Raw genomic sequence first — 9,243 nt, 5'->3', positions numbered from 1 at the left:
GAGCAACACAAAGCTTCAAAACGGCAGCAACAAGACGACCTCAGCTCACAAGGATTCCGGCAACCAGAGACTAATCCCACCGTACAAATCCAAGATGAACAAGTCCACAACACCTCTGCCAAATCTCAGCTCAATCAGAGAAGATCTCACCGTCGGATTTACCAAACACTCAAGACAGCTCTGCTGAAAAACTGTGACGACCAGCTTCACGAAAACCCAGATAACAGAAGATCCAACCGTTAGAATCCAAATCCCTTCGGTGAACCTCTAACCCACTGACTGAAGAAGCTTCCCACAAAATATCAGCCCGATCAGATCCGTTTGACCCTCCAAATCTGCCTTGACAAACCCAGACGAAATCTGCCTTCTTCTCTCCTTTTTCTCTCTTTTGTCTTAAGAGTCTTCTTGAGTACTCTTCTTTCTTTTCTTGTGTTATGTCTGCTGTCTAGCACAAATTAGGTTAAGAGACTTTATATGGTATCTCACTAACCCTAATAACCTCCAAGGCCCAATACTAATCTCATGGACTAATACCAATGGCCCAACTTCCAAGTTTGGTTATCACCAACCAAACCCAATGGGTTTCCTCCATCTAGAAGGAACCCAACACTATGAATAAAAGATACAACAACCTATAGTAAGTTCATTTAATTTTTTTTGTAAATTTTAGTAAGTTTCAATTTGTTTGCAGATACTCCAAAGTTGAACAACAAAAGTTTCGTATGAATAAAAATAGGACCTTTTCTACGCAAGTTTCAATTTGTTTGCAAATACTCCAAAGTTGACCAACAAAGATGTTCGCATATAACTTCGGTATTCCCATCTAAAAATAATTAAATATATTCACATATCAAAGCTCAGGCAATATTCGAGTAGTAGTAAACAGATGGCAAAGAGTTTTTTCAGCTTTTAAAAAAGAATCATTTCAAAAAACAAATCATTTGTCACTTTCTCATCCTCCTTTACCTATCATCCAAACCCAAAGCAAGCGCTACTTTCCTTTTAAATATATTTAGTGTCACAAATCTCCAACATCATCGACAGGCGACTACACAGAAAAAGACTGAAAAATGCAAGATCCACGCAATCATGTTCCATCCTCTCCCACCATCTCTTCCGTCTCTTCCTCTGATCTTGATACAGAGGTCGGTTTCTTGAATTCTAACTTTAATTTTGATTAATCTAATAGATTGAACTTTTTTTTTAATACCCAGAATCAAAGTTTTCTCATTTCATTACAATAACTATTAAAGTTTTCTCATTTCATTACAATAACTATTAAAAGGTTGTGTGTTTTGAGAACTGCTACAGAAACATATATTGTTTTGTGTTCTTGATTGTGTTTCTTTAATTGGTGATTGGAGGATATTAGTCTACAGGATCCTTCTTCCATGACAGAAGCATCACACTCTCGGGACGCTCATGGGACTTAGTTTCTCAGCAACCATGCCCATGATGCCCTTCAGAGCTTCTTCCCACCGACACGTGTCACCCTCCCTTACAACCTCCGACGCAACAACTCGCAACCAGAGGAAACGTCCTTCTTCGAACTCAGCTGAGCGGCAGCGACGCCGCAAGTGGTGGCGCTTTTGCCGAGACGACGACGAGGTCCCAGAAACGTGATGCAACGCGGGGCCGGAGATTGCAGTAGACGTTCGTCTCTCGGGGAGTATCTGGAGGTGGAGCGGAGGTTTGGAGATGAAGCCGTCTACGGCTCAGCCGAGGTGGAGCTAGAGGATGCGGTGGCGCGTTACCGGAACAGCAGCCTGCGGTGGCGGAACGGGCGTTGTTCGCCGACGGGAGGGTTCTTCCTCCGGCTGAGATTGTAACCGGAGAAAGTACACCGGAGGCTACGGCACTTTGTAGATTCCCGGTTTCCTTAACCGGTATATGCAGCGGAGGAGGGTGATATATCCGTCGTCGGTCCATGTGCTTATTTGTTTCTTTTAGAGAAATTGTGTAATCAATTATCTTTTTAGAATTGTCATTAATCATATTGTTCGTGGGAAACAATGGGATGCAGTTTAATAACAGCAACACATAGTCAAACTAAAGTATTGAGAAAAGAATGATTGGCAAGGCAGAAATGAAATATGGTTACAGAAAAAGTAATTTGCGGTAAACTGAGATTAAATGCCTCTATCTAATACTGGATTTTTTTTTTGGCAAGCAACAAAGAGAATATTAGTTCTTGGCAAAACCTGAGTCTTAATTTTGTTGTAGAGCAATGGGAAGAATCTGAGAGTGTTTCCAACATGTCTAAACTAGTAGATACAACATGTCTAAAGAAGAAGCCATATGAGGAGCTCAAGGATATTACAGATAGATCATGGCAACAAAAGAAAATACAGTAGTGACAAAAAGAGAGGACAGTCTAAAGATTTTCATACTTATGGTTGGTACAAGTTTCGATGAATTGTTTTTCTTATGGTATATTGCTTGTGACATTTTTTTTCCTTTTGTTAAAGAATTGCTTGTGAGTTGTTGCGACTAGTGATGGATAACATTATATGGGACGGTGAAACTTATTGGAGTTGTGATATGCTATTTGTTTTATGAGATCCCTTGTTTATAAAGTATGTTATTTTGATATTCTTACTGTTAATAATTTTTTCCAAAATTATATATATATGAACTTTAGTATTTCTGTAAAATACTTTAACCTTATAAATATATTAGTTATTTCAATTTCACTAGATAAATATAGTTATTAGGGATATAAATGTTTTTTTTTATAAAACAAAATTGTGTGGAGAGGGCATAACATATGAGAAACTATTAAGCAAAAAAAAACAATTTGACTAAAAAAACACAAGTACATTTGTTTTGCTTATAACCAATTAATAAATATCATCTAAACATTGTTTAAGAAATGATTTGTCATATGTCATCTAAACATTATTCAATAATGATGATATGATTTGAAGATAATTGTATGACACAGATTTTTATATTTAATGTTGATTTATATTTTTGATAATTTTTTTACAATGTGGTAATATAACCTTAAATAAGAAAAATAATATATATAAAATATAATAATATTTACAATATTCGAAATATTATTTAGTTATTTTATAATTATATAAATTTATTATTAAAAAATCTTATGCAGCTTTTAGAAAATTTTAAATTTTTAATCTCAAAATCATTAGTTTTTTTAATATCACATTTTTAAAAAATATGATTTATTCTACTTTTGATAATTATATACCTAAGAAAATTTTATCTTATTTTATTAAATTAAATTTAATATATGGTAAGCAAAAGAAATAAATTAACAAAAATTTCTAATGATATAAATTTAAATGTATACATATGTACTGCTAAATATAAGTATTTTATTTTACATTAATTATTACATTGAAGTCACTAACAAATTCAAACAACTAAAACGGAGTTAAGAAGCAATTGGTTTTCTCGGACACTTAATTTTGAAAAATATTTTTAATTTTGGATAACTCTTATTTTTATTAGTTTTAGTTATTTATCTAATTAAAAAAAAATTGTTTTTTATTTTTTTTTATCTATACTATTAAAAGCTAAACTAGATTTTGATCCGCGCTTAGGAAGCGGGAGATTATTTTTGTTGACATATTTATTACCCTATTTATTTGCTCACTAATATGTTGTACGCATTTGGTTTTCAGTTTGGTTCTAATTTGTATTTTTTTTTGTTTTCAGATTCATTCCAGTTTGATTTCCATTTTTCGATTCAAGAAATATAAGAATCGTTCGGTTATTTATGAATTTGGATTTGATTTTGGTTTGGTTAACTTAGTTTTCGGTTTGGTTCGAATAACAATGTTAAGAACCCGTTAAATTTTTGAGTTCAATTCGACTATGGTCCGGTTCTTGTTTTTAGATAATTTAGAGTAATTGGGGTAAAAATGATCGAATTTTTGGAAAAATAACGGAAAATTCAGATAAATATAGATATTTTAGCTAAAGAGTAATCGAGTGATTCTATTATAGCAGAAAATTAAAATAATTTTAAATATTTTGGATAAAAAATAGTATAAAAATTCATCTTTTGGGTAGAAATATAAAGAGTTGTTCGGTTATTTATGAATTTGTATTTGATTTTGGTTTGGTTAATTTGGTTTCCGGTTTGGTTTGGAAAACCATTAAAATTTCGAGTTCAATTCGACTATGGCCCGGTTCTTCTCTTTTTTGGACAACTTAGAGTAATTAGGGTAAAATGATGTTTTTGAAATTTCAGAAAAAAATAATGGATAAGTCGGATAAATTTAGATACTTTGGATAAAAAAATATTCGGGTGGTTCTATTTTAGCATAAAATTAAAAATAATTTCATATATTTTGGATAGAAATAATAGGGAAATCTGTTTTTGTGTAGTTCAGTTTATAGATAGTATTTTAGATATATTTTATCATTTTAAAAATTAAATATAATAAATATTTAAAAATATATAGACTGTATTTTGAATATTTGGATATCCATTTGGTTTTTAGTCTCGTTTTGATTTGGTTGTAGTTTTCTGTCCCAAGATATAGGATTTGTTTAGATATTATAAATATTAATCCGGTGTTGATTTTATTTTATTTTTATTTGGAAAATACTATTACTAAGAACATAATAATAAATAAATTTATTTTAAATGTTTGGTAAATATTATATCATATAATAGATACTTTGGTTAAAAATATATTCAGGTGATTCTATTCTAGCAGAAATTAAAAATAATTTCAAAATGTTTGAATAAAAGTAGTAGGAAAATCCTTTTTTCTGTGTAGTTCAGTTTATAGATAATAGTTTTAGAGTATTTTATCATTTTAAAAATATATAAATTTTTTTGTTTATCTCGATATCCATTTGGTTTTTTATTTTGGTTTTAATTTGGTTTTAGTTTTTATGTCCCCAAGATATAGGAATTGTTTAGATATTTATAAATACTAATCCGGTGTTGATTTTATTCTTTTTAATTTGGAAAATATTATTACTAAGAACATAATAATAAATTAAATTTATTTTAAATGTTTGGTAAATATTATATCAAATAAGTATACTATTATAGTAATATTATTATACTTATAGAAATCTGTACTCAATTATTCATTTAATTAGGATTACATATTGAGAATAGTTGATATATTCTGAGGTGGACAATAAATACAAAAAAATTAACATATTATAACTTACCATATATTTTCGATTGTAAATAAGGTGGAGTCTGCAATTTATTTGGTTGTTATAACTAATTTCTATAACTTATTAATTAAAATTAAATGATAATGGCACTCTTTGTAAATAGTTTAAAAAACCAAAGGGATGTCCGAAAAATGTCTGATGTTTTAATTGTATTGATGCATCATAAAAACTAATGAAAACCGATCGGGTATTTGACACTAACCGAACCCAAACCGAACCACTTACTTCTGCGCAGCCCTAATTAAATTGTATGATTGTAGATAAATTAAAATAAATTACACGTACTTGAACCCAACCAAAGCCCAATAATATTATAAACCTAAGTCTCACTCAGTCTTGTAGGGTTTTTAAAAAGCTTCCCAGAAGAAAGAAAAAGTGAAGCAACTAGTTGTTTACTCGCTCGCTCTCTCTCTCTCTCTCTGTGCGCCTGTTTCTCTCTTCCCGCATCTGGAAGGTTAGGCCTTGCTTACATGTCTTTCTCAATCTGGGTTATAACATTGCAGAGACTTTCCTTAGATTATTCATATAGTATGAATCTGTTGAGAGTGTGGCAAAGCTTACTACTCCAATCAGTTTTGCTAATCATTGCAGATGACTAGGAAGAAAAATAAAAGTACCCCGGTGACATCAATGAAAATCCTCAAAGAGGAACCGACCTCAGTTCCAACTTTCAGTTGTTTTAGCAAAGTAAATCCTCCAAGGTACAACATGCTTCCAACCGAGACAGATCTTCATCTTCCAAAAAGAGGTAGCTTTTTCCACACACCTCCAGGATATATATATGTGATGTAACATCACTTATTTGCGTTGCAAAATTAACAATTTTGTATGTTAATGTGCAGAAGGTACATCCGTTGCTTACGAACTAGAACTTGCTAGTGAAGAACTTGTTGTCAACGCTTTAGTGGAGTGCGAATCCCAGCCGCCGAACGTGATTGCCCATCTCGCTCCTCTCAAGCAACTATTTGCCACATCATACTCAGACGATAAATTCTCTATAGCTGTGCAGCGTTTTGGCGATACCATCGTGTTGAGTCCTACTCTGTACGTTTTTTTTTCTTGTTTTTGTTTACACATTTTCGTCTACTGAAAAGTGTCAAGTCAATGTTATATTGTCTTCATGCAGAGGTGACATAAATGTGGATGAAGCAAATTTGCTTTGTAATTTTAGGACGCTGAGTTTGGTGCAGTCCTGTCGTTGTGATCCAAATAGTCACCCACTGATAGAGAGTGAGCCGCCGCCAACCATGCAGGATCTACTAAATTGCGAATTCGAGGGCTCACACTTTTCGTTGTTAACGAGTTGCTTCTGGCTAAAAGCGAAAATGGCTTAACAAGCTTGCATTTGTGGGATGAAAAGGTACAATTGTTCTTATTTTTTAGTATAATAATTAATTTCCAAATTGGTTGATAATTTTTTTTTAACCTTTTTCGCTTCAGTTTACCAATGCCACGACGTGGATGGATGCTTGGATTGGAAATGTGATAGCAAACGTGCCAGAAGTCACCGTTTGCTATCACGAGAAGGGAACAGTCATTGATTACTTGTCGTTGAAGACATCTGAGATACCTTCAGAAAAAGGAATCGTATCTGCCGATGGTATGGTTCTGCATCACGGGCTTAAAGTGCTTCGGTTTCTGCATCTGCATTGCAAAGAAGAGCGTACAGTTTATAGGGTAAAAAAATTCTTATTATTCTCTACTACCTAGTTGGAATTTGGGGTTTTTTACTTCTTCTTAGCTCTTAGCTTTCTCTCTTCAGCTTTTCCGAAAGGATGATGAGCTTTTCCTCGAGCTTCCAGGAGGCAAGATTCGTCAGTCTCCTCTTACTATACGTAGTAGTCGGGTTTTTTCAAAGATTTGCGGATAAATATTTGGACAAGGAAGATTTTGATCAAGCTAAAACGGCGTATTGTAATGCTCTGGCAACCTGCAAGAATTTTCCCCCGTCCAGGGTCGCTGTACTAGCCAACCTCGGTCTAGGTCGAGTGGAAACAATTCGAGCCGAACAGTTAGCTACCAAGGGGGCACCTGCCTACATGCAAGTTTTGATGAAGGCATCATCCTATTACGAGGAAGCGATGAGTGGTGTTCAAGCCTATCCAGACGATGATGAACTGAAGCAGGTTATTTACAAGGAGCTTGGTTCGCATTATACCAACTACGCACTTCTATTATCAGTACACACAGCGGTGGTTGGAACAGTGGAAGCTGCCTTCCAAAAAGCATTCCGTATATACGAATCAACAACTTTGAAAGAAACATGCAGAACAGAAGCTTCACAATGTTACGATTACTATTCTGTATTTCAGAGACGTATTTGCTTACAATATTTGAAGAAGAGCAAGTCGAGTAAAGCCAGCAAGGGAGCTAGAGTTGCAGAGATATATTTTCGAAAATCATTGGAGTGTATTGCAGGACCCGAGACTGACCACCTACTCTTCTCGTCCCGTCTAATAGAGATGGCTTCGCATTACTGTGACATGTACGACATGCAACCATCCCTAAGGTAAATTCTAATCAATATGAGTTTTTTATTTACTGTGCAATGCGACTGCTAAACTAGTGCAACTTCCCTTTTGCATCTGTTTTTGCAGACTCTCAAGTCAGCCATGTCAATTCTTCTCGACTGTGCTAAAATTCCGGAGGAACATGAAGATGCATGGAAAAGCAACGTGGTCTCTCTGTGGACCGTTTTGCAGAGGGTCCTAGAGGAACTATCGACCAAGCATGAATCGGGTACTAAGAAACTGTATGAAAAAGTGATGCAGGTCTCACCAAGTGTGAGCGAGTTGAAGGAAATTGAAGACATGTGGAAAACGTTGTCTAATGCATGAATCTTGTAGGCACTAGAAGCATGATGTTTATGCGTAAAGACAAAAATTTGCTCTGTTTGGTTTTCACATTTAGAAAAACATTTGGTACCTTTCTCCATAGTAACAATGGCTCACATCAAATCATTTGTTTTACTTCTCTCGGGTTCAGGTTTCGTGGGGATTAGGCCCTGTTTCAGGAGCGAAATTAACTCGTGTATACCGCCGCATTTTTCACACGTTACTTCCTAGAACTCGTGTATAACTCCATAGTAATAGTAGAAAGACACTTGTTGAAATATTTTAAGTATCTTTTAATCTAATTTATTTTATAATGAAAAGAGACAACTCTTAAAACTAATAAATTTTCAATTTTTGCACGAAAAATATAGTTCAGTTTCTTCATGAAAATACATAATTGTTAATTATATAAAACAAACCTTTATATGAAAAGACTCAATTTTATTATTAATTGAGATTCTTATTATTAGTTTGTCCTTTATAATAAAAAGACACAACCCTTAAAACTACTAATTAATTGTAAAATATATCTATTGAGATATTTCAACTACTTTTTAAACTAATTGATTTTTAATAGTGAAAAGTTTAAACTCTTAAAACTAATAGATCTTTTTTTATAAAAAGACACAACTCTCAAAAACAATAGAGTTCAGTTTTTAGTGAAAAGACATAACTGTTTTCTTATAATAAACCTACAAAAACTATGAAATATATAGCTAAGACAAATAAGTAAAAATGTAGATGAACTTTCAGACATAACTGATCGTAATAATATTTTCTTTGTAGTACTTGGTATTATAAAAAGACATAAACATAGTAATATATAAAGAATTAGAGATAACCCATTAAGCAAAACACGAGATTTTTATATATGTCAAAGGAAGGACAAGAAGACGATGATAGAGACTCTTTTCAATCTTCCCAGGCCAAGCCAGAGAGATCATTTTATCTCGAGGTGAATGGCTGTCTTGTTTAAATGCTTTGGCATTAGTAAAATTATGCTTTGAGAAGGTATGGACATATGCTAGTTTAAATGTTGCTTTTTTAAATAATACTTATATAAAGTGTCATAACTTTTCAATATAGATGGTCACATTTTTTAATATAAACAGTTATTTTAAAATAAAAGGACACAACTTTTAATTGTTGAAAACACATAATTTTTCAACTTAAATGAAGTACACAACCTTTAGAATTAATTATCAACTAGATTTTGACCCACGGTTTCAAACTGCAG

The 9,243-nt window shown here is 33.1% G+C and overlaps 1 long non-coding RNA gene and 1 other non-coding gene across 3 annotated transcripts; both read left to right on the top strand.

The window, feature by feature from the left end:
• Nucleotides 1-834: 834 nt before the first annotated feature.
• LOC108857522 (uncharacterized protein At3g17950) lies at nt 835-2,054 on the top strand. The gene is made up of 2 exons (XR_008939580.1): nt 835-1,145; nt 1,373-2,054. It is a non-coding gene; the product is annotated as an uncharacterized protein At3g17950 (transcript).
• A 3,469-nt stretch (nt 2,055-5,523) lies between these two features.
• LOC130501212 (uncharacterized) lies at nt 5,524-7,666 on the top strand. Of its 2 annotated transcripts, none has more exons than XR_008939581.1 (6): nt 5,524-5,626; nt 5,764-5,920; nt 6,015-6,216; nt 6,299-6,532; nt 6,613-6,849; nt 6,935-7,666. It is a non-coding gene; the product is annotated as an uncharacterized LOC130501212 (long non-coding RNA). The 2 variants fall into 2 exon arrangements; XR_008939582.1 differs by having other exon boundaries at nt 5,559-5,626; nt 5,746-5,920.
• The last annotated feature ends 1,577 nt before the right edge of the window (nt 7,667-9,243 follow it).

The sequence above is a fragment of the Raphanus sativus genome, unplaced genomic scaffold (genome assembly GCF_000801105.2).
Source record: "Raphanus sativus cultivar WK10039 unplaced genomic scaffold, ASM80110v3 Scaffold0128, whole genome shotgun sequence".
Taxonomy (NCBI): domain Eukaryota; kingdom Viridiplantae; phylum Streptophyta; class Magnoliopsida; order Brassicales; family Brassicaceae; genus Raphanus; species Raphanus sativus.
This window is presented reverse-complemented; position numbering and strand designations above follow the sequence as displayed.